This window comes from Bombina bombina, chromosome 2, assembly GCF_027579735.1.
Source record: "Bombina bombina isolate aBomBom1 chromosome 2, aBomBom1.pri, whole genome shotgun sequence".
Taxonomy (NCBI): domain Eukaryota; kingdom Metazoa; phylum Chordata; class Amphibia; order Anura; family Bombinatoridae; genus Bombina; species Bombina bombina.
In genome coordinates, this window is record NC_069500.1 from 714,118,794 (window position 1) to 714,144,230 (window position 25,437).

At 40.3% G+C, this 25,437-nt stretch overlaps 1 protein-coding gene across 1 annotated transcript in view; it reads left to right on the forward strand.

Annotated features, from left to right (window-relative positions):
• FBXO10 (F-box protein 10) overlaps positions 1-25,437 on the forward strand; it is a 641,472-nt gene that overhangs the window by 51,587 nt on the left and 564,448 nt on the right. The gene's annotated exons all lie outside the window — the stretch shown is intronic.

A 25,437-nucleotide genomic window follows, 5' to 3' on the forward strand; every position in this document is an offset into this window, starting at 1 on the left:
CACTAAAGTTGGCTAACTCTTTTATTTTAGATGCCGCTTTGCAATTAGCTAGATTAGCGGCGAAAAATTCAGGGTTTGCTATCGTGGCGCGCAGAGCGCTTTGGCTAAAGTCTTGGTCAGCGGATGTGTCATCCAAGACAAAATTGCTTAACATCCCTTTCAAAGGTAAAACTCTATTTGGACCAGAATTGAAAGAGATTATTTCAGACATCACTGGGGGAAAGGGCCACGCCCTTCCACAAGATAGGCCTTTCAAGGCCAAGAATAAGTCTAATTTTCGTTCCTTTCGCAATTTCAGGAACGGACCGGCCTCTAATTCTGCATCCTCTAAGCAAGAGGGTAATGCCTCACAACCCAAACCAGCCTGGAAACCGATGCAAGGCTGGAACAAGGGTAAGCAGGCCAAGAAGCCTGCCGCTGCTAACAAAACAGCATGAAGGAGTAGCCCCCGATCCGGGACTGGATCTAGTGGGGGGCAGACTCTCTCTCTTTGCTCAGGCTTGGGCAAGAGATGTTCAGGATCCCTGGGCGCTAGAAATAGTTTCTCAGGGTTATCTCCTGGAATTCAGGGAACTACCCCCAAGGGGAAGGTTCCACATGTCTCACTTATCCTCAAACCAAATAAAGAGACAGGCGTTCTTACATTGTGTAGAAGACCTGTTAAAGATGGGAGTGATACACCCAGTTCCAATAAAGGAACAAGGAATGGGATTTTATTCCAATCTGTTCGTAGTTCCCAAAAAAGAGGCAACTTTCAGACCAATTTTGGATTTGAAGATCCTAAACAAATTTCTCAGGGTACCATCGTTCAAGATGGAAACCATTCGAACGATTCTACCCTCTATCCAGGAACTACCGTGGATCTAAAGGATGCGTACCTACATATTCCTATCCACAAAGAACATCATCAGTTCCTAAGGTTCGCCTTTCTGGACAAGCATTACCAGTTTGTGGCCCTCCCATTCGGGTTAGCCACTGCTCCAAGGATTTTCACAAAGGTACTAGGGTCCCTTCTAGCGGTTCTAAGACCGAGGGGCATTGCAGTAGTACCTTACTTGGACGACATTCTAATACAAGCGTCGTCCCTGTCAAAAGCAAAGGCTCATACAGACATCGTTCTGGCCTTTCTCAGATCACACGGATGGAAGGTGAACATAGAAAAAAGTTCTCTGTCTCCGTCGACAAGAGTTCCCTTCTTGGGAACAATAATAGATTCCTTAGAAATAAGGATTTTTCTGACAGAGGTCAGAAAGTCAAAACTTCTAAGCACTTGTCAAGTTCTTCATTCTGTTCCTCGTCCTTCCATAGCGCAGTGCATGGAAGTAGTAGGGTTGATGGTTGCAGCAATGGACATAGTTCCTTTTGCACAAATTCATCTAAGACCATTACAACTGTGCATGCTCAAACAGTGGAATGGGGACTATACAGACTTGTCTCCAATGATTCAAGTAGATCAGAAGACCAGAGATTCACTCCGTTGGTGGCTGACCCTGGACAATCTATCCCAGGGAATGAGCTTCCGCAGACCAGAGTGGGTCATTGTCACGACCGACGCCAGTCTAGTGGGCTGGGGCGCGGTCTGGGAATCCCTGAAAGCTCAGGGTCTATGGTCTCGGGAAGAGTCTCTTCTCCCGATAAACATTCTGGAATTGAGAGCGATATTCAATGCTCTCAGGACTTGGCCTCAACTAGCAAAGGCCAGATTCATAAGATTCCAATCAGACAACAAGACGACCGTTGCGTATATCAATCATCAGGGGGGAACAAGGAGTTCCCTGGCGATGAAAGAAGTGACCAAAATAATTCAATGGGCAGAGGATCACTCCTGCCACCTGTCTGCGATCCACATCCCAGGTGTGGAAAACTGGGAGGCGGATTATCTGAGTCGTCAGACATTCCATCCGGGGGAGTGGGAACTCCACCCGGAGATCTTTGCCCAAATAACTCAATTATGGGGCATTCCAGACATGGATCTGATGGCGTCTCGTCAGAACTTCAAGGTTCCTTGCTACGGGTCCAGATCCAGGGATCACAAGGCGACTCTAGTAGATGCACTAGTAGCCCCTTGGACCTTCAACCTAGCTTATGTATTTCCACCGTTTCCTCTCATTCCCAGGCTGGTAGCCAGGATCAATCAGGAGAGGGCCTCGGTGATCTTGATAGCTCCTGCGTGGCCACGCAGGACTTGGTATGCAGACCTGGTGAATATGTCATCGGTTCCACCATGGAAGCTACCTTTGAGACAGGACCTTCTTGTTCAGGGTCCATTCGAACATCCAAATCTGGTTTCCCTCCAGCTGACGGCTTGGAGATTGAACGCTTGATTCTATCGAAGCGTGGGTTTTCAGATTCCGTGATAGATACTCTGGTTCAGGCCAGAAAACCGGTAACTAGAAAGATTTACCATAAGATATGGAAAAGATATATCTGTTGGTGTGAATCCAAAGGATTCCCATGGAATAAGATAAAAATTCCTAGGATTCTCTCCTTTCTACAAGAAGGTTTGGAGAAAGGATTATCTGCAAGTTCTCTAAAGGGACAGATCTCTGCTTTATCTGTCTTACTACACAAAAGACTGGCAGCTGTGCCAGATGTTCAAGCATTTGTTCAGGCTCTGGTTAGGATCAAGCCTGTTTACAGACCTTTGACTCCTCCCTGGAGTCTAAATCTAGTTCTTTCAGTTCTTCAAGGGGTTCCGTTTGAACCTTTACATTCCATAGATATTAAGTTACTATCTTGGAAAGTTTTGTTTTTGGTTGCTATTTCTTCTTCTAGAAGAGTTTCTGAGTTATCTGCTCTGCAGTGTTCTCCGCCCTATCTGGTGTTCCATGCAGATAAGGTGGTTTTGCGTACTAAGCCTGGTTTTCTTCCAAAGGTTGTTTCTAACAAAAATATTAACCAGGAGATAGTTGTACCTTCTTTGTGTCCGAATCCAGTTTCAAAGAAGGAACGTTTGTTACACAATTTGGACGTAGTCCGTGCTCTAAAATTCTATTTAGAGGCTACAAAAGATTTCAGACAAACATCTTCTTTGTTTGTTGTTTATTCTTGTAAAAGGAGAGGTCAAAAAGCGACTTCTACCTCTCTTTCCTTTTGGCTTAAAAGCATCATCCGATTGGCTTATGAGACTGCCGGACGGCAGCCTCCTGAAAGAATCACAGCTCACTCCACTAGGGCTGTGGCTTCCACATGGGCCTTCAAGAACGAGGCTTCTGTTGACCAGATATGTAAGGCAGCGACTTGGTCTTCACTGCACACTTTTGCCAAATTTTACAAATTTGATACTTTTGCTTCTTCGGAGGCTATTTTTGGGAGAAAGGTTTTGCAAGCCGTGGTGCCTTCCGTTTAGGTAACCTGATTTGCTCCCTCCCTTCATCCGTGTCCTAAAGCTTGGGTATTGGTTCCCACAAGTAAGGATGACGCCGTGGACCGGACACACCAATGTTGGAGAAAACAGAATTTATGCTTACCTGATAAATTACTTTCTCCAACGGTGTGTCCGGTCCACGGCCCGCCCTGGTTTTTTAATTATTCAATTATTTTCTCTAACTACAGTCACCACGGTACCATATGGTTTCTCCTATATTTTTCCTCCTGTCCGTCGGTCGAATGACTGGGGTGGGCGGAGCCTAGGAGGGACTATATGGCCAGCTTTGCTGGGACTCTTTGCCATTTCCTGTTGGGGAAGAGATATCCCACAAGTAAGGATGACGCCGTGGACCGGACACACCGTTGGAGAAAGTAATTTATCAGGTAAGCATAAATTCTGTTTTAGTTGATACTGGTGCAGACCCTCAAAAGCAATATATATTTAACTTTAACAGATAGTGACTGTGTTATAGTACGCACAGCCCAATAAAGAAAGGGAATACAACACTCTTCATAAATATTAATTTATTAGATATTTAACAAATATAAATCGGTTTTAGTTTAAGGGTCATTTTTGGGTTGCATCTCATGAATAAGACATGAAAAACCCCTATAATAAATCCTAAAAAGAGTTAATGCAAGACAAGGTGCAATACATAAAAGTGATATAAAATATGTGCAGCATCAAAATACTCAAAATACACACAGATAAAATACATTTTGAGAACAAAGGCATGCGATACCCTGATAGTATAGAGTTTAGAAAGCAATGTACAACACCCTGCTGCTCAAGACCATGTAATACAGGACCCGTCTGGGCAGGATATAATTGGGATCTACAGTATGTACACTACAATTTTAAAGGCAAGTTTGTACAATTTATATCTAAACTTTATTCAAAACCAATATCTTTCCTGCTTATTAATGGATCTTTGTCTCCTAAGATAGTTTTACAGAGAGGTACCAGACAGGGCTGCCCCCTGTCGCCGTTATTATTGCGCTTGAACCGTTAGCGATCCGTCTCAGAGATATTTTGATAGGAGTTCAGATGGGCCCTCAGAAACTCAAAACGTTACTTTATGCTGATGACGTTCTGATCTTATTAGCTAACTGTCAGCATTCCATACCGGTTATTCTACAAGCTCTTGATGATTTCAGTTCCTTTTCAGGGTACAGGATTAACTTAGAAAAAAGTGAGTTAATGCTAATCAAGTACCTGGGTTTAGTTTTGCATAAAAATCCGACTCAATGGTATAAAGCTAATTTTGAATCTTTGTTCCAAAAAATTGAGAGAGATCTTCAGATATGGGCGGTATTCCTGTTGTCAATTATGGCCAAGATTAATTTAATAAAATCTATTATATTTCCCCGTCTTCTTTATCCTCTTCAGAATCTTCCATTATTTATCTCAAATAAAGACTTAAAGAAGATTTCCAGATTTATCTGGAATAATAAAAATCCTCGTATATCGCTTCTTAGACTAATGCAAAAATTTGAATCGGCTGGCCTAGCTCTCCCCAATCTTAAACTATACAATCTGGTGGCAATGGTTAAAATAGCGGTAGACTGGCTTGCAGGAACTAATATTGTTTCTTCAGAAGATTTGGAAACTTTTCTAATCACGCCATTTTGCATTTTCCGGCACACAAGCTACCTCAGAATGTTTGTGGACTTCTTACAATTAAGAATATAATTATTGCTTGGCAAAAGCTTTGTAAATGCCTGGATATAGATTTCACATTTTCTGAATTTTTACCTATTATAGGTAATCCTAGCTTTTTACCAGGGATATATCAGAAAGTATTTAAAGAATGGGCTCAAAAAGGTCTAGTTTTTATGAATCAGTTATTAGATGGAAACTATCAAATACATACGTGTCGATTTTTGTTTAATAAATATAAGCTACCTAAGGCGAATTTGTTTGCATATTTCCAAATCCGTCATTTTTTTTTCTCACAAAATTGGCTTTTCCCTCTATCAATCGCATGGTCAGATATTAGACTTTCCATTAAAAAATTTCTGGCTGGAGATTCATCGATCTCATTGTTATATGATATTATGTTGAATAAACAAAGCTTGCTATATTTAGACAATATCTGTAATTCTTGGTCTTCACTAATGCCTACAATGGATCATAAAAAAATAAAACAGAGTTTTGACTCTCTTCATAAATGTAGAGTCCCAATGGGCATGAAGGAATCTCATATGAAGTTGATCAATAATTTCTACCTATCTCCACTTAGATTATCTAAGTTTTATACAACAATGGTTAGCAGATGTCCACGCTGTTATTATAATAAAGCGGATACAGGTCATATGTTTTGGTCTTGTCCTAGAGTGAGACAGCTCTGGCTAAAGATAATTTTCTGGTTTAATAAATTATACAAAGTATCGATAGGACTGTCCTTGGAGGAAGTTTTGCTCTTGGTTCCTCCACAAAATGCTATCAGTAATAGTACTATAAATAGCCTTAATTCTATTATACTTGTGGTTAGAGGCTGCTTGCTTAAAAATTGGAAGGCTAAGCACGTACCAGGGCTAGCTATGATTTTCAAATGTATCCAGGAACAAATAGTATATGAATCATATCATCTTAAGAATGCGACAGAAAATAGGATTAAGAACTTCTTATGGAAGTGGACTCCATCTATCCTAACTTATCCAAGACCACTCCAAAAACGGATTCTTTACCCATTTTTGCAGTCAATTAGTTTTGCCGAATTGACACTATTAAATGTCTTTCCTCAGTCATGGATTGAGGATTTTTGAAAATGTACGCTGGGTGGGTTGCAGGGGGGTGAGGGTGGGGGGTCTGTGGTTTTTTTTCTTTTTTTTCTCCGTCTTTCCTTTCTCCCTTCTTTCCCCTTTTTCCTGGTTTCTGTTTGTTTATTTGTCTGTCCCAGTGCCGTTTTCCCCTTTTAGGGGAAAAGGAAGAATTTAAAATCCAGCAGTTAAAACTGATTTTTGAGAAAATTACTAACTTTAGTACAGAACTTTGTTTTTCTTTGTTACGAGACTGTATAATATAAAATGCTTTGACCCTGTGTGGTGCAAAAAGATAAGAATGGGAAAGTCTTGAATTATGTTCTTTCTTCTTGTTGATTTTGTTTTGTTATATTTTGCTGGATTTAAATAAAAGGAAAAATTTAATAAAAAAAAAAAAGGATATTTAACAAATATAAATCGGTTTTAGTTTAAGGGTAATTTTTGGGTTGCATCTCATGAATAAGACATGAAAAACCCCTATAATAAATCCTAAAAAAGAGTTAATGCAAGACAAGGTACAATACATAAAAGTGATAATAAATATGTGCAGCATCAAAATACTCAAATTACACACAGATAAAATACATTTTGAGAACAAAGGCATGCGATACCCTGATAGTATAGAGTTTAGAAAGCAATGTACAACACCCTGCTGCTCCAGACCATGTAATACAGGACCCGTCTGGGCAGGATATAATTGGGATCTACAGTATGTACACTACAAGTAATTTATTTAATTACTAAGCCCCCTAACCTAATACCCCCTAAATTAACCCCAATACTAAGTTACACTAAAATAAAACCTAACATTAAATAATCTAAAATTACAAAAAATAAAAAACTGGGGGGCGTGTACGGGCTATGGCCTAAGCTGGCTGCAAAACTGGGAGCTCTGTACAAATGAGTTACAATCCGCCTTGTAACCAAGATTTTGTGTGTCCATCCAGAGTGAAACTAAACTACACAAATTAGATAAAGCTTAGCTGGACTGGAATATATTAATATTGTAAGAAGAGGGGCTTCCCAGACTGGACTTCGGGAATCTCCTGGCGGCCTACAAGGAAAGAGAATCCAGCACCCCCCCCCGGGAACCGGGGTAAGCAGAGTGAGCATTGTGCCTCTGCATTCACTTGTCGCAGATATGACCAAGCTGCAAACATGGAGGACCTATACACACTACACACGCATGCAAGCCTTGTTCTGTGAATTCGAGAAGAGCATGTTAGATCAATTTGATCGTTTGTTTTCCCTGATGGAGTGCATGGTGGAAAAGAGGAGCTCCTGTAAGCCTGCAGCAGTGGCACCCATGGGATCTGAAGTTCAACGGCAGGACATTGGTCTATGCTACAGCCCACAGCCTAAGGTGATTGAGGTGGTATCTGCATTGATGGATCTCTGTGGTCAACTCTCACATTTTTTTATAGTCCCTGCGCAGGGGGGGGGGCGGCCGACCCACCTGTGCAATGCATGGGACCTACTTGTTCGCGGGAAGCGACTGGCTTCACTAGAGTTGCAGAGTGGAAAAGCATGGGGTCCCACATTAAGGGCTTGCTAAAGACGCCTCAGGATCAGCCTGGATTAATGGAGGAGGCAGATGATCGTTTCTATTGTGCTACGTGGCAAGCCTTTCTCTTTCGGAAGAGGGATAATACTCTGGAGACAAGGCTTCACTGGATCACTAATTCTGCAGGTAGTTGCTCAGCTCACACACCGGAGCCGGTGGTTGATAGATCCATTGGACTACACTGCTTGGGATTGACTTTGGTGACTAAAGTTGGTGTGGGTTAGAGAGCGTGAATAATAGTTAACTTTGGGCACGTTATCTAGCCCTCAAATAAGGGCTATATCGCTGTGTTCATTGTGACTCTCTTATGTGTACTAATGACGACCTTTGGGTCTGATATGCTCAGTAAAGCGATGTCTAGCTAATTTTGCAATGTGTTATAGACATTTTTGCTTATACACATGAATTATCTTAGTCATGCATCTTCATCGGAACTTATTTGGGGACTTACACCTTCTCTCCAGGCTACCACTTATGCTGTAATGCATGCTACTTATTTGCCAATTTAGATTAGAAAGTTACTGATAATCACTGGCAGACATGGGTAGTTTATACAACATGGCCTTGACAGCAAGATTAGTTATAATAGTATAACAATCTCGCTTCACCAGAACTTATATTTAGAAACGGGCACATAGAAGTTTTGACCCTATAGTGGTTAGCCTCCTGCAAAAATTTTTATTAATGGGGCTGTATAGGTCCTCAGATATTATTTCTGTGAATCAAAGTGTTTTCTTGAATAGAATGTTCCGTATAGTTTATTATAGTATAGCTCACTCCTAAATAAATGTATTGCAAGTGTGAATCTTGTACACTTTTGGTGTGTAATCAATTATATCTAATACTATAGCCCTATAATTATCTCATAGAAAATAGATACCGCAGTCCTTTAAAAGTTCTTTCTGCTAATTTAGTATGTTATTTCAGAAGCGGCCTATGAGTCTATAGAACTATATCAAGGTATAATTCTAATACTTGTTAACTCTATATATTGAGTTTTGTGGACAATGCTGTTTAATATAATACGCAGAACCTCATAGAGTATCTTGTTAATATAATCCTAATATACAAGCTCAATATATACTGTGTGTTATTTAATGGTTATGGGGGTTTCCTAGGATATTTGTCACGAAAATATTTCATACCCCATAATACTTTTTATATTAAAGCAGGCCTTTAAGAATATAGTACTTGAATGTTTCACATATAGTACAAGAGAGCTTATCTTTATATTAAAAAGGGTCCTAGAGGGCCCCTGCAGCTATAACCCCTTACATTTACCTTCTTTTCCTTTTTAACACCCGTGGTCTAAGACTGGCCGCTATTTTTCAGTTGAGGTATGCATCACCCTCATTTTTGCATATTTTAGGGGGGTTTTGTGATAAAATGTATAAAAATTATTCTATTAATTTAAAAATGAGGTTTGTCATTTGAGATCAGAAGAGGTGGTCTCTCTTATGACAGTGGACCTCCAACAATGTCTCCTACTGAGGCCCAAAAGTGACCTCGCGTGTGCTACTATGGAGACATAATGATAATTAGGCATACTAGTTGTGTTCCGTGCCCTTGTACCTCCTGCCTAGAATATGTAATTTATGTTCAAAATATGTGGTACTATGATGTATTTATCTCATATGTATTTAGTTTTATTGTTATGGATTGTATGTATGCCTTGTAACAACCCTCAAATAAAAATTATTAAAAAAAAACAACTTTAAAATTACAGAAACAAATAAACAAAAATTAAACCTAATCCCTATGAAAATAAAAAAGCCCCCCCCCCCCCCAAAATAAAAACACCCCTAATCTAAACTACCAATAGCCCTTAAAAGGGCCTTTTGTAGGGCATTGCCCTAAGTTAAACAGCTCTTTTACATTTAAAAAATAATAGTCCCCCTAACAGTAAAATCTCCCCAAAATAAAAAACCTAACACTAAAAAAACCTAAACTACCCATTACCCCTAAAGGGGCATTTATATGGGCATTGCCCTTAAAAGGGCATTCAGCTCTTTTACTGCCCTTAAAGGGCAATCAGCTCTTTTACAGCCCATTAAATCCCTAATTTATATATAAAAAAAAATAAAAAAATCCTAAAACTAAGCCCCAAATAGGTACTCACCGTTCCTGAAGTCCGGAGGAGAAGGCCTTCTTCCAGCCGGCTCCATCATCTTCTATCTTCACCCGGAGCGAAGGCGGCGCAGAGCTGAGGTGCGGAGCTGTCTTCCCCGATGCATGGATCCTCAGCGGTGGTTCTCAGTGGCAGTATTCAGCGGCGGCGGCCCTCAGCGCCGTGGAGTGTTGCACACTGAAGATTGAATGCAAGGTACCCCATTCAGCATTTTAAGCAGGCTGCAGTTTAAATTAAACTTTCAAAGTGTTATACATCATCAGAGGAAGGTGAATTGGAACTTGCATTATAATAAAAAGGTTATTCTACAATTTTTATACTTAATAAAATATATAATAATTAAATGAAGAAGGTGTTTAAAGTGATTGTAAAGTATAATGAATAAGTGCCCGGTATCTAAAAAAACTTTACAAAGACGTTTATTTTTAAAAATACTTACCTTTCTTTATGGAAAACATAACGCCGATCCTCCACCCGCAGCTCCTGCTTTCATTAGCAGATTGTATAACAAAAACTAAGGACAGAGGGGGCGCGTATACTATATAAACAAATACTGATACAATTATGATATTAATTAAATTATTCAAAATGCATATCACAATCTGTAAAATACATACATACATACATACATACATACATACATACATACATACATTCATTAGCAGATGACGATCCGGCTTCCTCCAATTGTTGCGTGCCTCACAAGCTGGACGCCAAAGGGGTGCTTAAACAAGTTTCTCGGTTTCGTCGTTCAAAATGAAAACGATGAGGTCTGACAACGATGAGGTCTATACTGCCCCCAGTTCAAGAGGGTCAGTTTATGACGACTATAGACTTGAAGGATGCTTACCTTCATGTGCCAATCCACAAGGATCACTTCAGGTTCCTAAGGTTCGCCTTTCTGGATCAGCACTTCCAGTTTGTAGCTCTTCCCTTTGGACTGGCTACTGCTCCAAGAATCTTCACAAAGATTCTAGGAGCTCTGCTCGCGGTGGCGAGATCCAGAGGGATAGCAGTTGCGCCTTATCTGGATGATATTCTGGTTCAGGCTCCTTCCTACCAGTTGACAGCGGAACATTTGAGAGTTCTTCTCCTTCTTCTGCAATCTCATGGATGGAAGGTCAACTCAGGAAAGAGTTCTGTGGTTCCCAGTAACAGAGTGGAGTTCCTGGGCACAATAATAGACTCCATGGCCATGAAGATCTTTCTTACAGATAAGAGCAGTTGCAAGATTGTCTCCAGCTGTCTTGCCCTTTAATCCTCCTCAAGGCCATCAGTGCCCGGATGCATGGAGGTAATTGGGCTCATGATATCCAGTATAGATGTCATTCCTTTCGCACAATTCCATCTCCAGCCTCTTCAGCTGTGCATGCTGAGGCAATGGAATGGCGATCATTTGGACTTGTCCCAGCTGATCTCTCTGGACAATGGGTCGAGGGAGTCTCTCTCTATTGGTGGCTCCGTCCAGAACAGCTGTCCCATCCTTCCTCAGACCTTCTTGGAAGATTGTGACTACGGATGCAAGTCTCTCAGGTTGGGGAGTTGTTTGGGGTGCCAGGAAGGCACAGGGCAGGTGGAATCGGAAGCAGTCTTTTCTCCCGATCAACATATTGGTACTTCGGAGGATCTTCAACGCTCTGGAGGCTTGGCCCCTTCCTGAGTTTGTCCAAGTTCATCAGATTCCAGTCGGACAACATTACCTCGGTGGCTTACATCAACCACCAGGGGGGAACGAGAGGCTCCCTAGCCATGAGGGAAATATCTCGGATTCTGGAGTGGGCAGAGACCCACGAATGCTCACTCTCAGCGATCCACATCCCGGGTGTGGACAACTGGGAAGCAGACTTTCTCAGCAGACAATCTTTTCATCCGGGGGAATGATCTCTTCACCCCGAGATGTTTGCAGAGATTTGGAACAGTTGGGAGACTCCGGAGATAGATCTCATGGCGTCGAGACTCAATTGCAAGCTACCTAGATATGAGTCGTGGTCCAGGGATCCCCAGGTGGAACTGATAGATGCAACCTAGTGTACATATTTCCTCCATTACCACTTCTACCTCGTGTAGTGGCACGCATCAAACAGGAGCAAGCGTCAACTATTCTGATTGCTCCATCATGGCCGCTGAGGACGTGGTTTTCGGATCTGGTGGGGGATGTCATCCTCCCCTCCATGGAGGTTGCCCTGTCGCAGGGATCTGCTTGTACAGGGCCCCTTTGTGCATCAGAATCTAGATTCTCTGAGGCTAACTGCGTGGAGATTGAACGCTTAGTCTTAGCCAGAAGAGGTTACCCTTTCTGAGAGGGTGATTCATACTTTCATTCAAGCCAGAAAGCCAGTTACCCATCGCATCTATCATAAGGAGTGGAGGACCTACTTATTCTGGTATGAATCTCGTGGATATTCTTAGCATAAGGTCAAGGTACCCAGAATTCTTTCCTTCCTCCAGGATGGTTTGGAGAAGGGACTTGCCACCAGTTCCTTAAGGGGACAGATTTCGGCTCTATCTGTGCTGTTACACAAGAAGCTAGCTGAGCTTCCTGATATTCAGTCTTTTGTTCAGGCTCTGTCCAGGATCAGGCCTTTGTTTAGACATTCTGCTCCTCTTTGGAGTTTGAATTTGGTTTTGCAGGGGCCTCCTTTCGAGCCTATGCATTCCCTTAACATTAAGACTCTGTCTTGGAAGGTCCATTGCTTCGGCGCGCAGAGTGTCTGAATTAGCGGCCTTGCAATGTGAGCCCCCTTATCTGGTTTTCCATGCAGAAAAGGCTGTGCTTCGCGCTGGACTGGGATTTCTCCCTAAGGTTGTGTCTGATAGCAACATTAAAGGGACACTGTACCCAAAAATGTTCTTTCATGATTCAGATTGAGCATGAAATTTTAAGCAACTTTCTAATTTACTCCTATTATCACATTTTCTTCATTCTCTTGGTATCTTTATTTGAAATGCAAGAATGTAAGTTTAGATGCCAGCCCATTTTTGGTGAACAACCTGGGTTGTCCTTGCTGATTGGTGGATAAATTCATCCACCATTAAAAAAGTGCTGTCCAGAGTACTGAAACCAAAAAAAAGCTTTGATACCTTCTTTTTCAAATAATGATAGCAAGAGAACGAAGGAAAATTGATAATAGGAGTAAATTAGAAAGTTGCTTAAAATTGCATTCCCTTTCTGAATTACAAAAGAAAAAATTTGGGTTCAGTGTCCCTTTAATCAGGAGATTGTGGTTCCTTCTTTGTGTCCTAAACCTTCTACTTCAAAGGAACGGTTACTTCATAACTTGGATGTGGTTCGAGCCTTGAATTTCTATCTTCAGGCTATGAAGGATTTCAGACAAACTTCTGATTTGTTTGTTGTTTATTCTGGGAAGCGCAAGGGGCAGAAGGCTTCTTCTACTTCCCTATCTTTTTGGCTGAGGAGCATGATTCGTTTAGCTTATGAGACAGCGGGACATAAGCCTCCTCAAAGGATTACGGCTCACTCAACTAGAGCTGTGGCTTCTTCTTGGGCCTTTAAGAATGAGGCCTCTATGGAGCAGATTTGTAAGGCGGCTACCTGGTCCTCCTTACATAATTTTTCAAAGTTTTACAAATTTGACGTTTTTACTTCGGCTGAAGCAGCTTTTGGGACAAAAGTTTTGCAGGCTGTGGTGCCCTCAGAATAGGGTCTGCCTTCTTTGTTTTGCCCTACCGTTTTCATTCAGTGTCCTCTAGAGCTTAGGTATTTGTTTCCACCAAGTAATGAATGAAGCCATGGACTCTCCTTGTGTTAGATGGAAAACATAAATTATGCTTACCTGATAATTTCATTTCCATCGTTACAAGGAGATTCCACGGCTCTCGCCCGGTTCTCCATTAGGCGGACCTAAATTTAATTTGTTTTTCTTCTGGCACCTTTTGTACCCTGATATTTCTTCTACTGTTCCTTGTTCCCTTGGCAGAATGACTGGGGGATGAGGGGAGTGGGGTAGGTATTTAAGCCTTTGGCTGGGGTGTCTTTGCCTCCTCCTGGTAGCCAGGTTCTGTATTTCCCCCAGGTAATGAATGAAGCCGTGGACTCTCCTCGTAACGATGGAAATGAAATTATCAGGAAAGCATAATTTATGTTTTTGCAGTTGTTATTGGATAAAGCAAATTCATGACAGATTTGTTGCAGAATTGCTCAATATTCAGAGCTAAATTACATGAAAAAAAGGGAAAATTAATAATAAAAGTATATTACACATAACTAAACAGTGTTCTCCACAGAAAATTTTGCCAGCCAGGTATTAGAAGTAGCCGGGTTGGCGCAGTGTAATATTTTCTAATATTATTGTCAGCTATTCAAAGCACAAAGTAATTGCATCTATACTATAATCGTTTTTGTAAAGCGTCCATCGCCAGTTGCGCACGCATCCTCAAAGGAATGTTGGATGCGCGAGGCAGCCAAAAGAATGTTGGCTGCGCACGCATCCAAAGGAATCCACCTGGATGCAGTGAAGCTGCATCCCGGTGAATTCTAAAAATGACAGGGTGGTGAAAGAATCAGAAATGGCTGCACCTCACTGACGAGGCCCACAACAGGCCGAAACATACATCTGGGGTTTTGCTGTTTCTCTCGTTCAGAGAGGGATTGCCTGGTATTTCGGGGCTGGACTGCACTGTGAAGTCAGGATCAGACTGATATGCTTCAGGAAAGTTCTTCTCTGTGAAAGGCACATGTTGAGCAAAAAGAGGCTGCTTCTTGGGTGTTAAGTAGCCATAGAACAAGCTAATATGCTATTGTTCGTTCCCAGGTTGAGCACTTCTCTCTTTTTATTTATGCATTTTCGGATTCCACCTGGATGAAGCATAGGCAAACAAAGCCTTAAAAAAGAAAAAAAAAATGCAACCGCCCGTACGAAACAACGAAAAAACACGTAACCACCCGAAGAAATAAAAAAAACCTAACCACCCGCACGAAGTATAACAAAAAACCCCTAACCTCCCGCACAAAGTATTAATAAACACCGAAACCGCCAACATCGCAAAATAATAAAGTAATTAACCCCTAATCTGCAAATAAAATAAAAATATTAACCCCTAAACCGCCAACCCCCCACATCTCAATAAACCTTTTAACCCCTAAACTCACAAACCCCCACATTGCAATAAACCTAATTAACCTATTAACCTATTAACCCCATAAACCGGCAAACCCCCACATCGCAATAAACCTAATTAACCTATTAACTCCTAAACCACCAACCCCCCACAACGCAAATAACTAATTTAGTTACTAAGACCCCTAATCTAACCCCCCTAAATTAACACCAATACTAAGTTACACTTAAATAAAACCTAACATTAAATAAAAAAAAAATCTAAAATTACAGAAAAAAATAAACAAAATGATCAAAATAAAAAAATTAAGCCTAATCCCTATGAAAATAAAAAAGCCCCCCCAAAATAAAAACACCCCCTAATCTAAACTACCAATAGCCCTTAAAAGGTCCTTTTGTAGGGCATTGTCCTAAGTTAAACAGCTCTTTTACATTTAAAAAATACTAAGTTCCCCCTAACAGTAAAAAACCCCCCACCCACCAAACCCCCCAAAATAAAAAAAACCTAACACTAAAAAAAACTAAACTACCCATTGCCCCTAAGGTATGGGCAATGCCCTTAAAAGGGGCATTCAGCTCTTTTACAGTCCATTAAATTCTTAAAAAAAAAAAAAAAAATTAAACTAAGCCCCAAATAGGTACCCACCGTTCCTGAAGTCCGGCGGAGAAGGTCTTCTTCCAGGCGGCTCCATCATCTTCTATCTTCATCCGGAGCAAAGGCAGTGCGGAGCTGGCTTCCCTGATGCACGGATCCTCAGAGGCGGTCTTCAGTGGCATGGAGGCTCCTCTTCATGCGATTGTCCGTCGCACCCTGAAGATTAAATGCAAGGTACTCATATTTATTGGGGTACCTTGCATTCCTATTGGCTACTATTTTGAAATCAGCCAATAGGATGAGAGCTACTGAAATCTTATTGGCTGATTTGAACAGCCAATAGGATTTCAGTAGCTTTAAACCTATTGGCTGATTTCAAAATTGCAGCCAATAGGAGTGCAAGGTAACCCAAATTGAATGCATTCAATTTTCAGTGTACGCTGGAGATGGGATGAAGAGGAGCCTCCACGCCGCTCAGGATCGCCACTTCTGAAGACTGCCGCTCCAGATCCGCACATCGGGAAAGACTGATCTGCACTTCCGATCCGCGCCGCCTTCGCTCCGGATGAAGATAGAAGATGATGGAGCCGCCTGGAAGAAGAACTTCACCGCCGGACTTCAGCAACGGTGAAACCCTATTTGGGACTTAGTTTTAGAACTTTTTTTATTTTTAAGATTAGGGATTTAATGGGCTGTAAAAGAGCTGAATGCCCTTTTAAGGGCAATGGCCATGCAAATGCCCCTTTAGGGGCAATGGATAGCTTAGGTTTTTTGAGTTTTTTTTATTTTGGGGAGGGGGTTGGTTGGGTGGGGGGGTTTTACTGTTAGGGGGTAATTGGTATTTTTTTAAGTAAAATAGCTGTTTAACTTAGGGCAATGCCCTGCAAAAGGCCCTTTTGAAGGGCTATTGGTAGTTTAGTATTAGATTGGGGGGCTGTTTGTTTTTTGGGAGGGGGTTATTTTTATAGGGGTATTAGTTTAGGTTTAAATTTTTTACTTTGGATAGCTTTGTTTATTTTTTTTCCTGTAATTTTACTTTTTATTTTTTGTAACTTTAGCTTGGGGGTTTGTATTTTTTAAACATAGACTGCCTTCTGGGCAGGCTTATCGCCTAGTAATAAAATAAATGTCTAATGATAATTTGTGCAATAAAATTTTTCATTTTTAATATTAGCAAATTGTAGCTTAATATTGGTTAAACTTGTAGCCAGGTGGTCAGTAAAATAAGCCAGGCTGTGCACCTGCTAAAAAGGTCCTGGAGAGAACACTGCTAAACGTTTTATAGACAAATCTCAAGGTGTTTACTGTTCTGCATGTTCCATCTACATTAGCCTGTCTAGGCATCTGGAAAACCATAATCATTAGAAAAGGACTGCTCATTAAATTGTGTGCATGTGTGTCTGTCTTGACATGAAAGGCCAGGCCCTTAATATGTTACCAGATTCAAACCATCCTTGAAGTGTGTGTTTTTTTAATGGCTGTAAACTGCATATACTGTATATACAGTTTTGAAGAAAAGGAAATGAAACACATTTAGTAATTAAAACAATAAATAATGGGCAGATTTCATGCAGATTTGATTATATATTAAAGGGTTTAGAATAATCATGGCTCAGTTTCAGACGTCCATATCCAATATCTTTATTGCCAGTTTCATGATCATGATTATTATAACTAGTAATGGTTGATGCAGTATCTGGAGTATATTTGCTGCCAAACCTTTATTTGTGTGGGTAGTAGTTGTATTGTTCAGGAAAGAATAAATGTGGACAGCTGAGAAGATCTAATGCCACTTACTATTGTGATAGTTACAGTACTGTGATTAGCTAATAGTAATGTGCAGTGACAAGATCTCACACTTACAGAACTGCAGCACCAATGTATCTCTGTAAATACACTGCTTGTGATTTCTGTGTTTGTATGAGTAAAATTGTGCTTCAGTGTTAGTCTTGTTTATAAATAAGTAACAGAATATGATTATATGGCTAATTAAACCTTGTTTATCGAAAAAGTGGTCTTTCTAGTAGTACAAACAGATGGATCCTAAAGGAAACACAAAGAAGGGGCCGCATTGTGTGAACTATAAACGATCCAATGATAAACAGTCAGCAAAATGAATACTCACAAGAGCAGGAGCACATTTATGTGCTGGTGGAAGCAGTCTGAACAATTTGAAGTGGTTCAGCACACTGTCTCTACGGCAACTCCAAGATACCAAGTACTGGGCTGTGTGGGTCAGCAGCAATCAGGAGCACAAACCAATAGTAAAGTAATTTATTAAAAAGAATATCAAATTTTTTAAACCATGAACACTCAATGCAACACTCAATGCAACATGTTTCTCGGTGTGCAACTTCGATTCATTAGGTATAGTAATCTCAAACTGGTATTCACATTAAATACATTGGGGTCCATTTATCAAAGGCTTTCTCCAGCCTTCAACCACCTACGACTGCAGGTTCTCACAAGAGAACCTGCAGTCGGTATTTAATATTCTCTAGCCTCTTGCCACCTCTTAGGTGTCTAATTTCGATCTGACCGGTCTCGTCTGACCGGGGAGATTGACAGCTTCTGCCCGCGCGTGATTGGCTGTGCATGAGCAGGGGGCGGTGTTGCACAAGAGTGCAAAATTGCGTTCTTGTGCAATGCAGAATTCCGGGAGCAGAATTCAGCCCGCCGGAGGTGAGCTGCGGGGCACAGGGGCACATATGTACGCTCCTGTCCCCCGCAGCTTGATAAATTGACCCCAATGTAACAGATCATGTTAAACATAAACTCCCCCTCAATGGGAGTGACTCCAAAATGGTGCGTTTTGAATCTCCAATTTTCACAATTCCCTATGCAGGTGGATGGCACAAAGGAATATAATCAAAGGTATCATATATTATTTTATATTATAAAAATATAATCCGAAAGTATTTTGCAAACCTTCTTTCTTATAAACAATATTCTCAAGCGCTAATAGTAGCGGTTCTGCTTTCTGCCATCTCAAGTAAGTAAACACTACTGTCTCAATGTTTACGCCTACACCAATCAAAAGCAATGAAGATATAAAGGGTGTACTCCATTGGTTACACAGACAACCAATAGCTACTCGCCTTGCATCCACACATTGCGAGGGAGTCACTAACAACTCCACCTAACTAGGATCGGCATCAGAACGGATAACAATTTTCAAACTCTCACCCCACCTTTTTTTTTATAAAAATGGTTGTTGACTGTCCTACTCCCTGAGTCCCATCTACAAAGCAGACAACTGGAGGCAGATAACATCATAAAACATACACCCACCACCATCTCTCATACACTGTGAAGCAGGGATAGGCATAGACAAAGGCTGTGGCGGCCATTTTCCAAAGTACAGACCTTAGTGAAGGACACCAAGGTACATTTGAAATTAAAAACATTATTTTATAGTGCTTGATGTTATTATACTGATGCAGATACCACTGATCCTATAACCTGCCCTCCTCTGGCTATACCCATGTGCCAGTGTCACTACTGTGTCATTATATAGTGCTGGGTGTTATTATACTGATGCAGATACCACTGATCCTATAACCAGCCCTCCTCTGGCTATACCCATGTGCCAGTGTCACTACTGTGTCATTATATAGTGCTGGGTGTTATTATACTGATGCAGATACCACTGATCCTATAACCAGCCCTCCTCTGGCTATACCCATGTGTCAGTGTCACTACTGTGTCTTTGTATAGTGCTTGATGTTATTATACTGATGCAGATACCACTGATCCTATAACCCTCCCTCCTCTGGCTATACCCATGTGCCAGTGTCACTACTGTGTCATTATATAGTGCTGGGTGTTATTATACTGATGCAGATACCACTGATCCTATAACCAACCCTCCTCTGGCTATACCCATGTGCCAGTGTCACTACTGTGTCATTATATAGTGCTGGGTGTTATTATACTGATGCAGATACCACTGATCCTATAACCAGCCCTCATCTGGCTATACCCATGAGCCAGTGTCACTACTGTGTCATTATATAGTGCTGGGTGTTATTATACTGATGCAGATACAACTGATTCTATAACCAGCACTCATCTGGCTATACCCATGTGCCAGTGTTAGTACTGTGTCATTATATAGTGCTGGGTGTTATTATACAGATGCAGATACCACTGATTCTATAACCAGCCCTCCTCTGGCTATACCCATGTGCCAGTGTCACTACTGTGTCATTATATAGTGCTGGGTGTTATTATACTGATGCAGATACCACTGATCCTATAACCAGCCCTCATCTGGCTATACCGATGAGCCAGTGTCACTACTATGTCTTTGTATAGTGCTTGGTGTTATTATACTGTTGCAGATACCACTGATCATATAACCAGCCCTCCTTTGGCTATACCCATGTGCCAGTGTCACTACTGTGTCATTATATAGTGCTGGGTGTTATTATACTGATGCAGATACCACTGATCCTATAACCAGCCCTCCTCTGGCTATACCCATGTGCCAGTGTCACTACTGTGTCATTATATAGTGCTGGGTGTTATTATACTGATGCAGATACCACTGATCCTATAACCAGCCCTCATCTGGCTATACCGATGAGCCAGTGTCACTACTATGTCTTTGTATAGTGCTTGGTGTTATTATACTGTTGCAGATACCACTGATCATATAACCAGCCCTCCTTTGGCTATACCCATGAGCCAGTGTCACTACTGTGTCTTTATATAGTGCTGGGTGTTATTATACTGATGCAGATACCACTGATCCTATAACCAGCCCTTGTCTGGATATACGCATGTGCCAGTGTCACTACTGTGTCTTTGTATAGAGCTGGGTGTTATTATAATGATGCAGATACACATCCAGTATTTCACTCAGGCTTTATTCCATAACTTATCACCCAATATCACTAGCAGTCTCTTGACAAGCCGCTAATTTTGTTCACACTGCATTTTTTTTAAAATTCCTATTATTTAATCAGAAAGATAAGATATACTAAGGTTGTGGCGGACACTGCAAGGGCTAGTCACGGACACTGGTGTCTGTGTACGGACACCTTACCTATCCCTGCTGTGAAGCCCTGCCCATATCAAATGGCATATAGCCTACGCCACGCCCACATGATCGTAATTGAAGAAAACTAAAACAGTCAGAACTTAAAGGGACACTCAAGTCAAATTTACAAGTTCATGAATCGCAGCATGCAATTTTGAACAACTTTCCTATTTACTTCCATTAACAAAATATGCACAGTCTTTTTATATTTACACTTTTTAAATCACCAGCTCCTACTGAGCATGTGCAAGAATTGACAGAATATACATATATGCATTTGTGATTGGCTAATGGCTGTCATATGATGCAGTGAAAGTGGAACTAGACATAACTGACATTTTGTCAGAAAAAAATCTACTACTCATTTGAAGTTCAGACATAAGTGCTATTGCATTGTCTTATCATGCATTTGTTGATTTTGCAAATCTACTGTATTTACTGGTCCTTTAAGTCTACACTAAAATTATTATTGTTTAAAAAATAGACAATGCCTTTACTACCCATTCCCCAGCTTTGCACAACCAACATTGATATATTAATATGCTTTATAACATTTAAACCTCTACATTTCTGCCTGTTTCTAAGCCACTACAGACAGCCTCTTATCACATGCTTTTTATTTGCTTTTCACAACAGGGGACTGCTAGTTCATGTGGGCCATATAGATAACATTGTGTTCATGCCTGAGGAGTTATTTAAGATTAGCACAACACAGTACTAAAGTCAATAGTTAATAGTCAATAGATAATAAATACAGAGTCATGTGATCAGGGGGCTGTCAGAAGATACAAGGTAATCACAGAGGTAAAAAGTATATTAATAAAACAGTGTTGGTTATGTAAAACTGGGGAATGGGTAATACAGGGATTATTTATCTTTTAAAACAATAAAAATGATATTGTAGACTGTCCCTTTAAGAGTGCTCCTAATCTAAAAAAACTATAATGTGTCTAGTATACAATGTGAGAAAGTTAAATGTATCTGATAACAGACAAGAAAAGTAAAATATTCAGTGCAATATAGAAACATTTGTTGCTATAATATAAATATGTGTAAAAATGCCAAATGCATATAAAAATGTATTGAGAATACCAAATAAAGTGTGTGTGTGTGTGGGTATGTATGTACCCATAGGGTAAGAACGATTTAATAATGATTATAATAAATAATTGTGTATGAGCAGAAAGAAAGATAATAAAAAGTTATTAAATATCGTTCACTCCATCTCTTCCTTGAGGAGCGACTTGTGCGCACTATTGTTTCCCACATTTGCAACCTAATAAATAAATAACAAAGGTGGAGTGACAAGAGAGATTTTCTTTGATTTTAAATTTCTCCTTTGTAGTATGCGATTAAAAAAAAGTCCATGTATGTGTAATATGTTCACATAGACCATATTTCAGTTTATCACATTTATAAACCCCTACCCTGTCTAAAGTTTTCTTACGGCTAGATTTAGAGTTTTGCGGCCAAAGGGGTGCGTTAGCTACGCGTGTATTTTTTCCCCCACACCTTTTAAATACCGCTGGTATTTAGAGTTTTCTGAAGGGCTGCGTTGGGCTCCAAAAAGGGAGTGTACAGGCATATTTACCGCCACTTCAACTCTAAATACCAGCGGTGCTTACGGACGCGGCCATCTTAAAAAACGTGCTTGTGCACGATTCCCCCATAGGAAACAATGGGGCAGTTTGAGCTGAAAAAAAACCTTACACCTGCAAAAAAGCAGCGTTCAGATCCTAACGCAGCCCCATTGTTTCCTATGGGGAAACTCTTCCTAAGTCTGCACCTAACACCCTAACATGTACCCCGAGTCTAAACACCCCTAACATTACACTTATTAACCCCTAATCTGCCACCCCCGCTATCGCTGACCCCTGCATATTATTTTTAACCCCTAATCTGCCGCTCCGTACACCGCTGCAACCTACATTATAGCTATGTACCCCTAATCTGCTACCCCTAACATTGCCGACCCTTATATTATATTTATTAACCCCTAATCTGCCCCCCCCACGTCGCCGCTACCTACACTTTTTAACCCCTAATCTGCCGACCGGACCTCGCCGCTACTATAATAAATGTATTAACCCCTAAACCGCCTCACTCCCGCCTCAAAAACCCTATAATAAATTTTATTAACCCCTAATCTGCCCTCCCTAACATCGCCGACACCTAACTTCAAGTATTAATCCCTAATCTGCCGACCGGACCTCGCTGCTACTCTAATAAATGTATTAACCCCTAAAGCTAAGTCTAACCCTAACCCTTACACCCCCCTAAATTAAATATAATTTTAATCTAACGAAATAAAATAAATCTTATTAAATAAATTAATCCTATTTAAAACTAAATACTTACCTGTAAAATAAACCCTAATATAGCTACAATATAAATAATAATTATATTGTAGCTATTTTAGGATTTATATTTATTTTACGGGCAACTTTGTATTAATTTTAACTAGGTACAATAGCTATTAAATAGTTAATAACTATTTAATAGCTACCTAGTTAAAATAATTACAAAATTACCTGTAAAATAAATCCTAACCTAAGTTACAATTAAACCTAACACTACACTATCAATAAATTAATTAAATAAACTACCTACAATTATCTACAATTAAATCCACTAAACTAAATTACAAAAAAACCCAAACACTAAATTACAAAAAATAAAAAAAAGAGTACATGAATTTTAAACTAATTACACCTACTCTAAGCCCCCTAAAAAAATAACAAAGCCCCCCAAAATAAAAAAATGCCCTACCCTATTCTAAAATAAAAAATTTACAGCTCTTTTACCTTACCAGCCCTTAGAAGGGCCTTTTGCGGGGCATGCCCCAAAGAAAACAGCTCTTTTGCATTTAAATAAACATACAATACCCCCCCCCCCCAACATTACAACCCACCACCCCACATACCCCTAATCTAAACCAAACCCCCCTTAAAAAACCTAACACTAAGCCCCTGCCCCTGAAGATCTCCCTACCTTGTCTTCACCACGCCGGATATCACCGATCCGTCCAGAAGAGGGTCCGAAGTCTTCATCCTATCCGGCAAGAAGAGGGCATCTGGACCGTTAGAAGATGCCGCCTGGATGAAGATGTCTATCTTCTTCCATCCGGCGCGAAGCGGGACCATCTTGAAGCAACCGACGCGGATCCATCCTCTTCTTCCGGCGACTCCCGACGAATGAAGGTTCCTTTTTAAGGGACGTCATCCAAGGGTGGTGGGTGGTGGGTTGTAATGTTGGGGGGGGGGGGGTATTGTATGTTTATTTAAATGCAAAAGAGCTGTTTTCTTTGGGGCATGCCCCGCAAAAGGCCCTTTGAAGGGCTGGTAAGGTAAAAGAGCTGTAAAAATTTTATTTTAGAATAGGGTAGGGCATTTTTTTTATTTTGGGGGGCTTTGTTATTTTTTTAAGGGGCTTAGAGTAGGTGTAATTAGTTTAAAATTCATGTAATCTTTTTTTATTTTTTGTAATTTAGTGTTTTTTTTTTGTAATTTAGTTTAGTTGATTTAATTGTAGATAATTGTTGGTAGTTTATTTAATTAATTTATTGATAGTGTAGTGTTAGGTTCAATTGTAACTTAGGTTAGGATTTATTTTACAGGTAATTTTTTTAATTATTTTAACTAGGTAGCTATTAAATAGTTATTAACTATTTAATAGCTATTGTACCTAGTTAAAATAAATACAAAGTTGCCTGTAAAATAAATATAAATCCTAAAATAGCTACAATATAATTATTATTTATATTGTAGCTATATAAGGGTTTATTTTACAGGTAAGTATTTAGTTTTAAATAGGATTAATTTATTTAATAAGATTTATTTTATTTTGTTAGATTAAAATTATATTTAATTTAGGGGGGTGTAAGGGTTAGGGTTAGACTTAGCTTTAGGAGTTAATACATTTATTAGAGTAGCGGCGAGGTCCGGTCGGCAGATTAGGGGTTAATACTTGAAGTTAGGTGTTGGCGATGTTAGGGAGGTCAGATTAGGGGTTAATACAATTTATTATAGGGCTTTTGAGGCGGGAGTGAGGCGGTTTAGGGGTTAAAAAATGTATTATAGTAGCGGCGAGGTCCGGTCGGAAGATTAGGGGTTAAAAAGTGTAGGTAGGTAGCGGCGACGTTGGGGGGGGGGGGCAGATTAGGGGGTAATAAATATTATGTAGGGGTTGGCGATGTTAGGGGCAGCAGATTAGGGGTACATAGGGATAATGTAGGTTATGGCAGTGTGCGGTCGGCAGATTAGGGGTTAAAAAAAATTAATAGAGTGGCGGCGATGTGGGGGGACCTCGGTTTAGGGGTACATAGGTAGTTTATGGGTGTTAGTGTACTTTAGAGCACAGTAGTTAAGAGCTTTATGAACCGGCGTTAGCCCAGAAAGCTCTTAACTCCTGGCTTTTTTCTGTGGCTGGAGTTTGGTCGTTAGAGTTCTAACGCTCACTTCAGCCAAGACTCTAAATACCGGCGTTAGAAAGATCCCATTGAAAAGATAGGATACGCAATTGACGTAAGGGGATCTGCGGTATGGAAAAGTCGCGGCTGGAAAGTGAGCGTTAGACCCTTTCCTGACTGACTCTAAATACCAGCGGGCGGTAAAAACCAGCGTTAGGACCCCCTAACGCTGGTTTGGACGGCTAACACAGAACTCTAAATCTAGGCGTTAGACTTTTTATTATTATTTTTTTTACTCATCACTACTTTACTTGAAGCTGCTTATTTTTTTGTGCTGTCCTGAAAGTACATTTAGGTTTTGATTCTAATACTTCTTTCAGAATAGATTCTCTCCTTAATATAGACCAATGTTTGTATAAGATTCTTTAGATTTTCTTATAATTAGAGTTGAATTTGTTGATAAACAAGGATTGAGGATTGATAAT